Source organism: Temnothorax americanus, unplaced genomic scaffold, assembly GCF_048541705.1.
Source record: "Temnothorax americanus isolate GAGA-0224 unplaced genomic scaffold, ASM4854170v1 Scaffold5, whole genome shotgun sequence".
Classification (NCBI taxonomy): domain Eukaryota; kingdom Metazoa; phylum Arthropoda; class Insecta; order Hymenoptera; family Formicidae; genus Temnothorax; species Temnothorax americanus.
In genome coordinates this window covers 5,234,064-5,249,784 of record NW_027509657.1, presented here as the reverse complement: position 1 = coordinate 5,249,784, position 15,721 = coordinate 5,234,064, and the positions used below count along the sequence as shown (strand labels likewise).

The 15,721-nt window shown below is 40.7% G+C and overlaps 1 long non-coding RNA gene across 2 annotated transcripts in view; it reads left to right on the top strand.

The window, feature by feature from the left end:
• Window positions 1-15,721, top strand: part of LOC143903870 (uncharacterized) — a 313,718-nt gene that overhangs the window by 295,134 nt on the left and 2,863 nt on the right. Inside the window, exon 5 of one of the 2 annotated variants that reach the window (XR_013258817.1) lies at window positions 363-775. The exons of the other annotated variant lie outside the window; for it this stretch is intronic. This is a non-coding gene — a long non-coding RNA (uncharacterized LOC143903870). Of the gene's footprint in view, window positions 1-362; window positions 776-15,721 lie in introns of those variants that run through there. 2 annotated transcript variants of the gene reach the window in all.

The window sequence follows — 15,721 nt, the reverse complement described above, 5'->3', positions numbered from 1 at the left end:
TTTGTAAAAAAAAAAATTTTTTTCAGCGCAGAGATAAACTACTTAATATTCTAAATATAATATGAGAAAAAAGAAAATTATATTTCGTACAGCCTCTCTACTTTATTGTAATAAAAATATGAGGGCTTCAATTACCAATTAGCGGCTCGCCGCTAAATACCTATGCTCCAAAGTGCTGAATAAGTATCGCTAATCGGCTTAAGGGGGAAGACACTATCGTCGCAACGGCGATATCACAAATTACACCGCGCGACGCGATTCTCTCCCCTCCCTCCCGTCACTTTCTCCGGCGTACCCCTTCGGCCACGCTCCTTAATTTCCTGTTCGCCTGCATATTTGTATACAAACGACTCCGACCGTAGTCTATACTAGGGAGCGAGGAGCATCTCTCCGCGCGGCGCCGACGACTTGGGCCGATAACGACGCCGATGCTTGTTCGCCATCACCGCCGAGGAGACCTGCCGCCGGCACCGACTCCCTCGGATCTAAATTGGAATCTGTCCGACTCCGCAACGGCAGTGTACCACTCTTCTCTACAGGAAGAACACCTCGAAAGGTCCGCGCGATTGCTACGTTGGACCACCTCATGACGAGAGGAACCGCCCAACGGCGACAGCGACCCAATGTAATACTCCGCAACGGATAACTCTATAAAAAAGCTCTAAAAATGATGTGAGTGACACTAACGAGAAATGGACTGCTTAGGAGTAGTACGGTTAAGAATAGACTTTCTCGTGACATAAACCTCTCCATATATATCACAAAATACTCAGGAATCATATAATAGGTAATATAGCTCTCGAAAAGAAATGTAAATAAAATAAATAAATTGTTTGACTTTTCCAAGACATGAAACACACTTTTAGCGAAAAATCTCTATATACCTAATATTTTTAACACCCTATATACTTCTCTGAAATCGGGGAGGCAGGACCTTTGAGACCATATTCATATATGAGCCTTTCTTCATAAAATGATTCCAAAATCAACTCTCAAAATATTAGGGAGTATTTAAAAAAACACCCTGTACTAATTCGGCGATATCTTAATCGGATATTTGTCAAAGATCATTATCCTCGTAGATTTTCATAATACGCGAATTACTGCCTCGGGAATATTTTTAATTGTGCGCAAAAAGAGCTGTAACTGGGTTTGTTTGATGGAGCTCGGTGGCTGTACAAACTATACGAGCGCGAAATATCACACGAATCGTTCCCGTATCGCTGTCCATGTGACGGGCAACGATGTTTCGACTATTGATACCGGGTGCGCGACGCGATGCTGCAGTCAGCCGACGCTCGGTTGCGTCGCAAAACTCGATTCTACCCAGGGCTTTTTTACGATGTAGGAGGATGGAGACGTAAAACGCTGATATTTCCGCGATCGTGATGGCAGCGAACGCGGCTCACGACCGGGAATTCAGCTGATTTATCGAGGTGACAACGCGGTACATGCATGGTCCTGAAAACATCGACTTTTCGATGCGCGCGCACCATATCGTTGGTCCATGATTGGAAAAGATTGCGGCGTTATTTCATTCGTTATCCGGCGCGTATCGAGCGAGCGACGCTGCCAGCTTTAATTCGCTTTCGCTTTCTAATTATTTTAGGCACATTTCTAATTTTTGCATCGCGTTGCCACTGAAAACCTGGATTCTCATCCGTACGATGAACTTTATATTGCATCACGAATTTAAAAAAAACAAAGCCCGCATTTATTTTCAGCAAACTATTCATATTTGATGAACGGAGCGATAGTTCTTGATGAAATGCAAAAATGTATCTCGCATGTTTGAACTGCAAGAACATTAACCTGTTGCAAAGGGAGGGGAGGTTTACCGTGTTGTTTTAAAAAGTTAATAAGTTACTAACTTTGGAGCGAAGCTTCATTTTTAGACGCAAAAAAATGTGAAGTACGCGCTCATGTAATCCGCCTAAAATTCAATTTTCCACGAGGCGCTTTTCCTTTAGAATCGCGGTTAATTTTTAGCCGCGTAATAACGAAGTAAGGATCCAAACGATAACCGGTTCCCTTATTTCATAATGAGTTTCTGCGGGTAACGCGTAAAATATATAACATTAGGAGATTTCGGCGGAAAAACAATTTGTTCCATGTTAGTGGAACATACCATATTGTCGAGAATTGCGTGATATTGTCTTCGTTCGCGCGCGGTCGCAAAACGCGATCTTCTAATAGAGGTTCCAAAATAACGAAGCTCATTGTCATCAGTTGTACGCAATGTCATATTATTTATCGTGTCGCGATGCGCAATTCCGGCGTCTTCCGCCCCATGAAATTATCACGATTGCGGAAGCGCCGATTCTGCTGTAACACGGCGGAACCAATCAGCACTGAGACTGATATTTTGCAACCTCTTTTCCCAAATCCCAATTCCCTTAGAGCAGCGCGAGTGGACCAAGTGTCCGGATGGTAAATATAAGCTACAAACCGTGCTTATGTTTTACGGGCAGCTGCGTCGTCGACGAATATGTCGCGACAGTTTTATAATGCAGATTACAACGAGAGAACCACTTGCGTTACGTGTGGACCGACCCTGGACGGTCATTTTGCCGAGGTCGAGGCGACCGCTGTAATTAACTCGACTCGCTCGTGGCTCTAATGTTATTTTATCGGCGAGAAAAGAAAGGGTGCCGGTTCTTCTTCTTTATACGGGCGCATTCTCGACTTGGATGTACCATGGTTTCTTTCCTTGCCTTTCACATTCTTCGGCTTCCCTTCCTTCATCGGGTTCCCGCTCGGTAACGTCGGCAAATCTTTCTCAATTTCTTCGGAATCCTTTACCCGGCAGAACGAGATTGAAGCGTGGAGGGTGGCGGGGGAGGCGGAAAATGAGGAGCGCGCGGTAAATCACGCGAGCAAGGTGGAGGCCGTCGAGAGGGCAAAGGACGAGATGGATAGACAGGTAACAAAAGGAAAAAGGAAAGCGAGCGAGGCAGAGAGAATGGCCGGTTGAAATCAGTGACGGATTTCTCAATTTCTTAGTAGACGCATGAAGTGCGTGTTTTAAATCACGAGTTTGATGTGGGGAAAAATGAATAAGTATTTGTTTGTTTATAAAAGAAAGATGTTAATAAAATACCATTTTTCTAAAATATTCCATTAATATTAGTTTACATATTTCTTTTGATATTTTCCACTCGCTGATGTATTACTCACTCATAAATATGTCTTATATTTTTCTGTTGTTCTTACAACAATTACTTTTAAAATAAAATAGTAATTATTACGGATTATCTTTTTCAGTCCATAATCGAGACTTAAAGTAATTTTCTCTTGCCGCATTTGTCGTCACTGAGCAAAAAAAATGACGGGAAGTCGAGAGCGGCCCGCTATCCCGGTTTTTCTGGTATCTATAATCCTGCCGCAGGAATCCTTGAAGACGTCGTAATGGACTTGTCGCAATTATTATCGACTGTGTGCTCCGCACTTAGACTATATCTCGCGATAGCAATGTTCGAAATCGAAGAGAGAGGAACGAATTTCAGATCGAGGCTGAAACGAAGAAACTATAAGGAGAACTGGTTGGATGAGGGAAAGAGGTCGCCGGGGGGTGTATCCCCGTAGTCGAACTCGAGCGGTACGATTTACTCGCGATTCAAGGAGTGCGCGAGAGAGCAATAAGTGCTCCTCAGTGTCGAATTTACGAGCAAGCTGCTGCGATGTACTGGGTGTCCTGAGATATTAAAAGATACTAAGAACCGAATTAGAAAAATGGCGTTTATATCTTGATCGTAATGCTTAAGATCTTAGTAGCCCTTGAATTAAGCTTAAGTGAACAAATAAGATACGTTTCGTCACTTTATATTTCTGCTTGTATTTAATATTGCTTTAATAATATATAATTTTACGACTTCAATAATAATTTGCTATCTGATTGTAAGATATTTTCTAGAAATATCGGAATTACTAGACTTGCTACTTTGCATTAATATTTTGCTAAAGAAAAATCAATTTTAAATTCGCCGAAAAATTCAAAATAAATTTTGCAACGCGTAAACCTTCTACCAATAGAAAAGATAGTATTAACAAGAGTTAATCTTTATTTATGAGCATTAATATTCCTCAGAAAGCATTTTTTTTCATCATCCTGCCATCGAATGCTCAAATCGCGTCCTGAAGAATACTTTCACGTTCGGAGGGTACTTCCGAGCTTGTAGCAAGGCACTCATCCGAAAATCGTAACGTATATTGCCATTATTATGCGCGGAAAAGTCAGGGAAATATTCGTGAACCCACTTGACTGATTCAGAAATGTGCGAAAGACCCAAGGATAGATTTATTGCGTCTCGTAGAAAAACCGTAGGTACTATTTACTAGAAATTATTATTTATTTAAAACAAACAAACGATTACTGAAGTTCGATGACAGTGAAATAATATGAAATACTTAAATTTGAGCTTCATATTTCAAATCTCATGCAGAAATTATCACATGTCACAATTTACGCAATTATTGAATCGAATTAAAATGAACATATTTCAGCGATTAAATTTTCTCATATAGAACTATCTTATAATTATCTAATAATAAAAAATGGGACACAGATGACAAACTTTTCTGGAGCGTGAAGAAAGATCTGTTATCGTTTACAGAGCGTCAACGTTCGTCGCGGCGAGCGTGTAAATATTCGATATTCGTTTCCAATCTTCGATCGAAAACAAACACGGCGGCGGTGGCTGTCTAGCCAAAGACAAACTACAAATACCGATGTAACGCTTCTTCGGAGCGGGAGGAAAAAGAAGTGTACTTCGTTGTCGCGCCGTTACGAAGTCGCGCGTATTCAACGGGGTGTACTTTCCGGTATTACGCAACTCGATCAAGAAAAACAATAATTCTTCGACTGTCTGAGATCGCAATGTCATTCCCGAGTTCGAGTCTATTTCCATGAGAAAACGACATTGTCGGATAGGATACAACGACACTTTTACTTATGCGCGACGTACAACGTGGCATCGCGACACGTCGCTGAGAGACACGCTAATGGTACACGCTGTGACGGTGAGAGCTGCGAATGGAATCGAAGAACGAAAAGAAGTCTCCCCTTCGCCTATACCCGTAAAAGAGAGTACACACAGCTGTCAAGTCAGCTGGAAACGTCGCATTCGCGCGTGTTCATGCGCGCTACTTGAGTTCGATATGTGTCCGACTGGATTTATACAAATGCACAATAATCATATCCGCATAAGATGCACTATCTCAAAAGTTGTTAATATAACGATAAAAACGATATAGACTGTGTAATAGTAATTAATTATTAATTAATATTTGTTGTAATAGGATTAACAAGACATATAGTAATCTCAATTTTTTATTAAAATTAAATAAAAATTAACTGGAGAGCAAGTGGTTACGCTTTCGAAATGTCAAATAATTTAACTGACTTTTTTTAGTCTTTGATTTCTAGTAACTCTTGATTTCAAGTCAGACGCAGAGTTTCTAGGATACCTTGTACGCGGATATGTATATTACACCTATATATATTCCTAAGTAGATATGCGAAAAGAGATAAAAGGGAAGGGAGACAGAGGGATGCAGCGCATGTACGTGTACGAGGGTACAGGCGGATACGAGCGAGAGCGAGCGTTAGGTACGAGTTACCCAAACTCCCATTCGATTCGAGCGACAAACTTTGCAAGCAGTTTGATCGCCGGAGTTACAGATTCGCCGTAGAACTCTGAACTCCAAATGGGGAATCTATTATCGGAACGAGCGTTTACACGTACACGTTAGTTTGCGCGCGTTGCCAACCCCGAGCCGTGTCATAAGCGACGAGCTGTGTCTCTTACGTCGCGAGTCGTGTCGTCGAGTTATCGCGGTATGTCGCGACGGATTTTAAAATTAGAACCTGACGAATCGGGATATTTAGCAAAGGTCGATCCGGCTAGTAATATACAAACAACTTTATACTATTTCAAGAATAAAATAGAACACGAATCGATGTTCTTTATTTAAAAATTGGGAATTCGTGACGCGCGAGACAGTATAATGTAATAAATGTTAAAATACCTGATACCTGATCGAGTAATATTCAGAAGGTATTTAATTTTTAATAAATTTATAGAATTAAGTCTCTTAATCATTTGCAATAATCTATCTTTACATTTGGAAAATTACTCAATTTATGACGTATTATTTTTCTAAAATAGCTGTGGTTCAGCTTGCACGCTCCCATAATTCTCACCTAAGGTTAGTTTTCTAGATATTTTGACGCGGAAAGTATCTCAACCATCTCCGTTGTTAAAACGATACGAAGATATGCGAGTCAGATACAACTTATGAGGCCATAAATAACCAAGCGGAAAGAGAAACGAAATAATACTTAGTCAGACACAGACAATTTACTCGGAAAAAGCAAAAATGCTTGGAATGCTCTCCTTTAATTTCTTCTAACGTCTTTTTCCCTCTCTTTACAATCAATTTTTAAAAAACACGAGATGTTTCGCAAAGTTTCGCATCAATCTTCAAGAACGTATTTACTAACAAATTCGAGATAGAAAATTTACAGCGAGACAATACAACATTCTGCACTCTCCAAGTCATTTGTTTCTTTCCACCAAGAGAATCAATTAATTGGACCGGAACATAATGGAATTTCAAAGAAAACGTGTTGGCTGCAATCGACCTAGCTGTAGCTACTACCTACCAGTATTTATCTACTACCTCGTTGTTCACTCCTAATACCATCGAGTGTTCGACAATTATTCGATCCGCCGTAGAGACGCTGGTTCGTCGTCTTTTCCCGGCCACAAAAATAGTCGAGGGAGGAGCACGGGCCCCTTAATTTCGCGGCAATCCCCTGGATAAACGGGGTAAGCTTGAAAGGTGGATGCGGGCATCCTGGCAGATTCACGACGTAAATACATTTGTCTCCCCGCCTAAGTGGGCCGGCTGTCTCTTCGTTGCCGAATAAATGCCAGCCAAATAAAACTTCCTGGCTACACACAAACGCAATTACCCTCGAGCGAGGGCGAGGGTTGCCGACTGGCCGAAAGACACATTGCGAGATGCCACGGTCCCGTTTCATGTTCGTCCGGTTTTCACGATGGCGCCGCATCGCGGCTCAACGCCGCGCGAAATTAACTCCCTTTCGTCTTCCGTGCTTTAAATTCGCAATACGGTCGATCCACATCCTGGGACGTGCCGGCATCCTGCTCGGGAGGAAGAGCGAGCAGAAGCGAAAGCCCATGAGGGAAAGGTCCGCTGAATTAATTACGCCACTTGATACGTACCGAGATAAAGAGAGAAAGAGGGAGGGAGAGAGAGAGAGATGCGAATTAATTACGAATTAATATTGACCCTCCGTTTGTTTGTAACCGCCGAAACCTTGGTGATATTTGTTAACAGCCCTGATACTCAACACTTATGCATATCCTTCGTTGTTGTATGTTTACGTTATATTGATGTAGACGTTGTACCAAATTGGTAAACTTCGTTGGCTTTAATTAAAGCATACAACCTTAATTTTCCCTCGCAACTTTGTATCGTATAATAATTATAATACTATAATTTATGCGTGTTCGGTAGAACGTGTAATAACATTTGCCAAACGCACTAATTCTTCCATTCTTGTACGAGTGTTCGTAATTAAGAATCGTTAGCAGAAATAGGAGGAAATCGAGATCACGGCGAGCTAATATTATCAGAGAACGTCGACGGACCGTAATGAGACACGGACGGCGACGGCAGGTATATCTAGATCAGATGCAGACAGCGGCATGCGAGAAATTGCATTGGGGTAATTGAAGAGGAGAGAGGCGAACGTGTACATACTGTAAACTATGTTAGCGGACATGCAGAGTCAAGATGTGATAAATGTATTCTTACATTATTAGATTGACCATCTAATGCAAACCCGAAATGTTAGCACGTTAATTCGCCAACATGACGTTTGTAAATACATTATTTTATCACAAACCACTTTATACTGCTGAATTACTACTTAATATGCTAGATATTAAGATTGAAATAGAGCGTAATTTTCTTTGCCTAATCATCTTAATCGATCATTTGAAATATTTATTAGTCTTTCGCATTGTAGTATTTTTTCTAATTATTATTATCACAATAAGTTACGAAAAGTCAATATATTGATTAAGCATTATACATCATGAAAGAAACAGAATTACAATGCAATACAACTCGGTTCTAATATACGTTTCCCCTTCACAATAATCAGGGAGTTTTCTCGAGTTTCTCCATTCTTTATCTAAAGACACTAACGAATGCGGAAATGTGGGTGTCGATCTGATGCCGATAGACAAGAACATCGCGTAAGTACGAGAGAGAGAGAGAGAGAGGGGAGAGTAGGGAGAAGAGGAGAGGAAAAAAGGAACGAAAACGTGCTCACATTTTCCGATTTCACGTGGCAGGATGCAGCGAGGGGCGAACGGAGGCGATAGCCGATATCGCACCTGCCCTCCGGCAGATGTATAACTGTATACGTGCTGCCGTTTTATCCCGATATTCCGGATAGGCAGGCGCGTAGCGCGAGCACGTAATTAAAATTGACGCTTTCGTTTTGACGCGCGGCGCACAGGTCACGTATTAGTATCTCGGCCTTTTACTTCCGCCGCCACGATTGTAACTGCACTGCACGGCGGCCACAAAATCAACCATCCGCACGGAAAATGACCAATCATCATCAACGTCATTTTTCCGAGAACTTAAGCACACTCGCATTTGTTTGCGGTACTTAAAGAATCTTATATAATGTTACAGATATTTTTATCTAATCCTGCACGATAAAATTATATCGCGTTTATCGTTCATTTTTATCGTAACGACGCAAAGATAATGAAGTAGAATAAGTTTTTCTCGTCAGTGGAAAAAAGAATATCGCAAAAGGTATACTATCCGATGGTTGGTCCGAAAGCTGATTATTAAGGTAGGCGTCTCGCTACGTGCTAGTCATGTGACTGTTTGTAGGTTTTCACGTTCAGAAATATATTTCGGGCAATTTTTGCTAAGGGAAAAATAATTTTATGAATTATGGTGTAAAATTTCATACGTGCCAAAGTATGTTACTTTTTCCAAATTATGTGATTTTTCTCATTTGACTCCGTTTTGATCGGCTGATCGTGCGAGTCGTCGAGAAAGGTTACAAGTGAGGTTACATCTCCTTTTCGATTGAATTTTGACAATTACTGAGAAAGGGTTTCAAAACGCATGACGGGGTGTCAATTACTATCCAATTCGGCTAAGAAAGACGAGCCTCATAACCTGCAACTACAGTGATTAGCCAGCGGCTTGCCAAGTCTTCCCAACCTTACCTCGACCAAAAAATGTCTGCTCGATTACCGCATTTTCACTAAAATAAACTAAAAAATTAGCAGCGAAATCTCCGGTAAACTATATATTTTATGGTTGCGTCGAATTCTTCGAAATCTAATGTACAAAAAGCAATGTTTTTTCTCACTTCATCTAATCAAAAAATGCGAAAAATATGTGATTGATACCGTGATAGAGCCTTCTTTTTCTGGCCGTCTGTATGAAGTAATGCAAAATTTGTGATTTTCGAGATCGATTTTCTAGAGTAAATAGTCGGTAAGGAGCCACAGAAAAAATCGACTGCAAAGCTGATCATATAATTTGATATAAAATCCAAAATCGAAAACTTTATCTAATACATGCCCTGACGAGACGACTACCTTAAATGGCATTTTTTTATAAAAACAAGTGATATAAATTTCACTTCCTATTATTTTGATATCATCTTACGGACTAATTACGCTTTTATGATTTGTGAATTAAAGTGATAACCTGAGGCACGGAGTTGGATTTGAGCGGTAAGGAGAGGGGAGAAAATGCTCCGGGCGTGAAAAATACGCGGATGCGTAAATGAAATTGCTGGCAACTTCTGAAGACGAGAGACGAGAGACACACGTCAGACGTGCGCGAGCGCGCGCGCGATGCAGGATGCATTTCAACGTCGGGAAATAAATTTATCACGTCGCTCGTCCGGTACTTACGCTTGTGCCGCACCACGGTGCTGTCACGGGCGGGGGTGGATTACAGGCGGCGGTGTAAATGTAGGTGTAACGCGCGTACGACATGCGGGTCGCGCGCGTTGCTCCGCGTGACTCCTCTCTGTCTCCTGCCGGGCGAGTTATATCGAGCACAATACTACCCGGGCCGGACCTCTATTTTTCGTGTACACGTAAAATCCATTTGGTCGTTCGACATACCGGGCACAATCGCATCGTCCCCTTGTCACGCAGCTACGGTTTGGGCTTTATTGTTCGGGGCTCCCCGCTAGAAATCCTCGCTTTCGCATCAAAACGAAGAGCAATTATCCATCGTGCACCGTTCCGAGCTTTTAATTGTCCACCCAAGGGAAGAAGAGAAGCGAAGGGGGAGATGCGGGAGGGGGAGAAGAAAAAAAGAGAAAGAGAGAAAGAACGAGCGAGGGGTCGAGTACCGGTGGCCGCCCCCTCTTACGCGACGCGGAAAATATTGTATTACTTTTCTCTTACGGAGCAAGCGCGAACTCGTTAAAAGCGCGTAGGTAGTCAGGTACGGGCTGGAAATTGTGTCATTAACGAGAATGCACCGGAAGAGGATTAGTCGGGCTTATAATTTTTATTTTATTCCCCCTCCAATCCGTTCACATTAATGTCTATCGATCCTCTTGTCCCTCTCAACCTCTTCCTTTCCACCCGCGGCCCCGGTTTCTCCCGCTGAACTTTTGTGCGTTCTTTCTTTCAGATTGAATTTTCGTTACGGCAAAAAATGCCTTTCTATCGCGTGAACTTTTCCATTGATAAAAGGGGTTGAATATCACGGATAAGTGTATATATACATCCTTGCATATGTAATGTCTTTACATTATGTACATTGCATACTTTTCTAATTATAGTAAAATATATTGCATTATATATAAATATCATTTAAAAATATCGTTGATTATAAAACATTTTATACGAGGGTTTTATCGAGATCAAACCACTTTTTTAGGCAAATCTCTCGAAAACGTTTTATGAGAGAATTTTTAAAAAATACATCGAAATGAACCAATATTCATTCCTATCATACGTAAAATATAAATTCCATTCAATTTAATTACAATTTTTTTCAACTTTATAACATTACATTTTCTCCCGATATAGTTTCCATGCGGCGTTTCATTCAATTTAAACGAAAAATATACCGTTCATCATTTGGCAATATATATTTTATGTGAAGAGCAAATAATTTTTACAATTTTTATTATGTGCCATGTATTAATTATCACTATTACTACTCTCATCCAATTTTATTAAGGAAACGGTATGAAAGACAGATATTATGCGTATACGATAAATGTCAGCGATAAAAAAGTGTTCTACATGACAGACGATAATCGAAAAGCTAATACTTGAATTAGCATCAAAGAGCTATCTTCTTCAGCTGATTCGCGATCGTTCGTAGCCGAACAAAGCCATGCGCGCACGACCATTTCTTTTTATCAGGATCCTCTCGTTTGTTTCCGCGACATATATTCCCAGGCTGGGCGCGGCTTATTTCCACCAGTGGCGGTAGCTCGAGTATTCCCGGCGCATCGCGTAATGCCGCGGCATTACACCGCGGAGACGTCTGAGCTCGCTAACCGGTAAATATGAGTTTTCACTTGGCGCGACCGCGTCGTGCCCCGCCGCGGCTTCATTTTTGCCTCGTTAATTACGATTACGCGCCGGTCCCAAGGCGCGACATTGCCCGGCCGCCGACAAGGCACGTCTAGAAATCCGGAAAACGGAGAACGCGAGAGAGAGGTCTGTCGCGAAAACTCTCATTTGGAGCTGCGGGAATCGTGGCCGCACGCACGTAGGTGACAGACTTAAAATCGGGTATTATAAAACAGTAACTCAGTATTGTGGGAGAAAATTTAATGTAAATAATTGAATTGATTGAAATTTTATAATGATGTTAATTCGATTATGAAAAATCTACATGTGAAAATAGATACTAAACTTTTTTAAGGGATTATCCCTCTTGTTAAAATGTGAAAAGAAGTTTCTATAAACATATGCCTGAAAAAGGGAGACTCATGTTCGAGTAATTATCTCTTCTACAGCTGCCAAAACTTTAGTAGAAAAAGACATCGCGCATCCCACGAAAACAAGTCGGTATTCATGTGGTGTCGGTTTTTTTCTTCGAAAATTTTCGGTAGGACACTAGGTTTCTTTCCCCGCTTGGATTGGCGACCATTGTCGTACGCCAAAAAGTAGAAGCCGAACTCGCAAGGGGAATTAAAAACCGAGACCTCGGACAACGTCACGCTCCGCGCTCGTAATTAATTAATGTGAAAGGGGAGAACGGGCCTTATGCGATCTTGATGAGGATTTGATACGTTGCAGGGCAAGTCGTAATGAGAAAAACGTGTCGGGTCGCATCTAACGGAAAATTACTCTGAGCTGTTGAATTAATTACTCAAGAGGAAACTATGAATTCTGTCTGATACCAATGCAGTTAGGTGGAGTTTAGAAAATATTTCGAATGGGATTTACATACGTTTAATATTAAGAGAGAAATTTTGTAAACGGGATAAAAAGCGATATCATCAAACACGGAAAAGTGTCAAAATTACACGTACGGATACTTTTATATCTTCGTTTTCAATGCACTTGAAATTAAAAAAATATATACCGTTATTTATTATTAAAAAATTTTTCTGAAGATTTTAAAGGTTATAGATCTCAATCTGTTCTTCTTTGAGATAGACTCCAAGAGCGGCATGCTCGAGAACTTAATTTTCGCGTTGACATTTTTACAACGGACGTCTTATATCGTAGTGCTGCGACTGAGCATATGTTCCTCCGGTAATCGCTAATTAAACATGAGAATTTAGTACGTCAGCGACGTTGTTTTAAGGTACTCGGATCTTAAGCAGCTCGCGTGCGGGCATGTTGGTCGGTGAGTGTGTACTCGAGAAATGTATTCGAGAGAATCTACGAGGTCGGATCCGCGCTATGGGATAGGCTTGAGACTTCCCGTGGTTTGTCTTCGGTGCTTCGACCCGCGGAAGCTATATTTCCACGGGACTTCCGGGAAACAGGCGAACCCGCCGGCAATTAGTTAGGAAGTGCCCTACAAGCCCACTGCTGCTCACAGAGTGGAGAGCTTTTGCCGAATAGGACGCACTCGCGTACTTGGTCGCACTTTGCGGAGGATTCGTCTGTGTACGAGCAATTTTGAACACGAGTGAAATATTCATATACGGGCCATCAACGTACAGCGAGTGTCCTAGATCTACGTAATTTAATTTGCGAATTCTTTGATCAATTTTCTATCAAATTTTCACCGAGAAAGAGGTAAATTCCGAACCACTATATATATCGTTTGACCTGTTTCATTGAACTTAATTTAATCTTGGAATTCAATATCATTTTTCGCTGCAACCGGAAAGAGAGAACATTTATAACTCTTAAAGGGTTCGTCCTTCTATATCCTGTGTTGCAACGAAATGCGTATATTCCGTGACAACTCGGAGTCGACGGTACATCTTATGTAGCCCATCGATTGACTGAAATAACTTTTTGTATCTAACATTTGTCAATTTCTATACTTTTTCACCTTTATCGAACTTTCCATTGTATGCGCGAGTATTGGGGAGCATCGCAAATCGCTTACGCACAATATGCAGCTTTTTCAGGGTAACTGAACGATAATCTATGCGTATTCATACATCCCTCGTGAATTTCGCCGACGTCGCGCGTGGAATACCGCCCACCCCATGTTGGACGAATACCATTAATTATTGCTCGATTACCAATGTCGCGTAGCGTTAACCAATAACGTAGATAAGCCTCGAGCAGAAATTTTCCGCAAAGCGGACGATTTTTGGTGCGCGAGCAAACCTTTGAGGGGAATCACGATTGACTAACGTGATAAATTATTTACCTTTTCTCATGTTTGTGTTCGAAGTAATTATCGATCCGCCCTAATGTACATATACATATATCGCTCTGAACAGATATCTACACATGCAATGTCATGTACCACGATATAGTTACGATCAGTTGCACAGGATTAATCTCAAACATATCTTTCTCGTCGCAAAGAAAAATCTTCGTTTTTCTCTTCTACAGTATTTAATGTTAATATTTTTTACTCATCAAATCCTTTAAAAATTTTTTTTGTATAATATATTAACTATAAAATTAAAAATCTGTTAAATAGAATTTGGAATTAAAGAGAGATTTTTTCAATAAATTATTAAGCATTTTAATAATTTAAAGTTTTTTTTAGATTTTTCGTCTCTTAGGTATAACTTAGAAAACATTGCTGCTCTGACATTTTTGTTCAGGACCAACATATTTCAAATTAATTCGAGACCCCTAAAAGGAAACCCGAAACACTCCATATATATGTATTGAAGATGGTAATTTCTCTCTTCTGCTCCTTTATTCCCGCGAACGTCGCAGAATCGTAGACCGCGGAATCGATCTGCTTCGAGAAAAGAAAGAGCAGAACGCGATGCCGCAAAGGGATGGGAAAAATGGGGAGAGACGATGGGGAGGGCCGAAAAGGGCGGAAGAAAAGAAACCGGGATATTACTTTTGCTCGTTATCGGTTAATTGGAGTCACAAGATTCTCGATCGTTTCCGAGAGCGTTCCCCGTTCGACTTCTTCTCCTCCCGTTCGCGGCCCATCGTTTCTTTGTAGGTTCGCTTATCCCGTGTCTCGGCTGCTTATAGTTGGCTGAGATGGGATGCAATTACCGTGTCTCCTTGCAACGAACTCGACTCACGTGATAACTATCGAAACTTATTCACGCATTGGTGCGATAAATTCATACTACAAGTGTCCTTCACATTTTATATAGCCGGCTTTGTTCGCTTTCATTCTCCCCTCATTTTTTTTGTCTTTTATCATAAACTCTCGCAAAGACTCTCGCGTCGAAGCATCGAAACATAACGATAAAGTCTTTTCCCGGATAGTCCTATAATTAAGATATCAGACTCGGTGGAGATAGAGAAGCAGCATCGACCTGGATCGCCTTTTTCGATCTTCTATGAAAATGAAAAAAAAAAGAGAGATCGAAGATAATGGACTCGTTGATATTTCCGTCGTCGCAATGATCACGACAAACGCGTCTCGACAACCTAGAAGAGGAAATTTCATTTTCTCGCAGTCTACTGATTTCTTTCCGTCACGATCTTGCTTTCTATCCGACGTTCGCTGTTATATATTCTGTTCTTTATTTTCTCTCTTTCTTTCTTTTTTGTTCACTTCATATGAACTACCGCACGTCGATTGTGTGGGTTCAATATTGCCGATCGTTCCGTTTGCCGCGACAAACTGCGAATTTCGCCATGCAATGCCAATAAAGTTACGCTATTCCCCGATACGTTAAACTTTACTGATGTTTTATCAAAGAGTCAGCATATAAAGGAAGGTTTTACTTTTCTCACGTGGGCATATTTGGATAATTTGAACAATAGACGTGAAATAACATAATTTTCTAATTTTTGTTTAAATGTCAGGTATTGAAATTGTTTTGCCAACATTTACCATTTATAAAAGTTTCTATTTTGCTAATTATTCACATCTGGTATTACGTAAAAAAATATTATTAAAAAACTCCTTTAATACTTAATTAATTACACGATTTGTTCCTGCACTTTGTTATAACGGTTCATAGGAAAACGTATAACCAATTAAACATTAAAAAGGAATATTCCTTTTTAATAATTTTCAACTTATTATTTAGATTTTACATAAG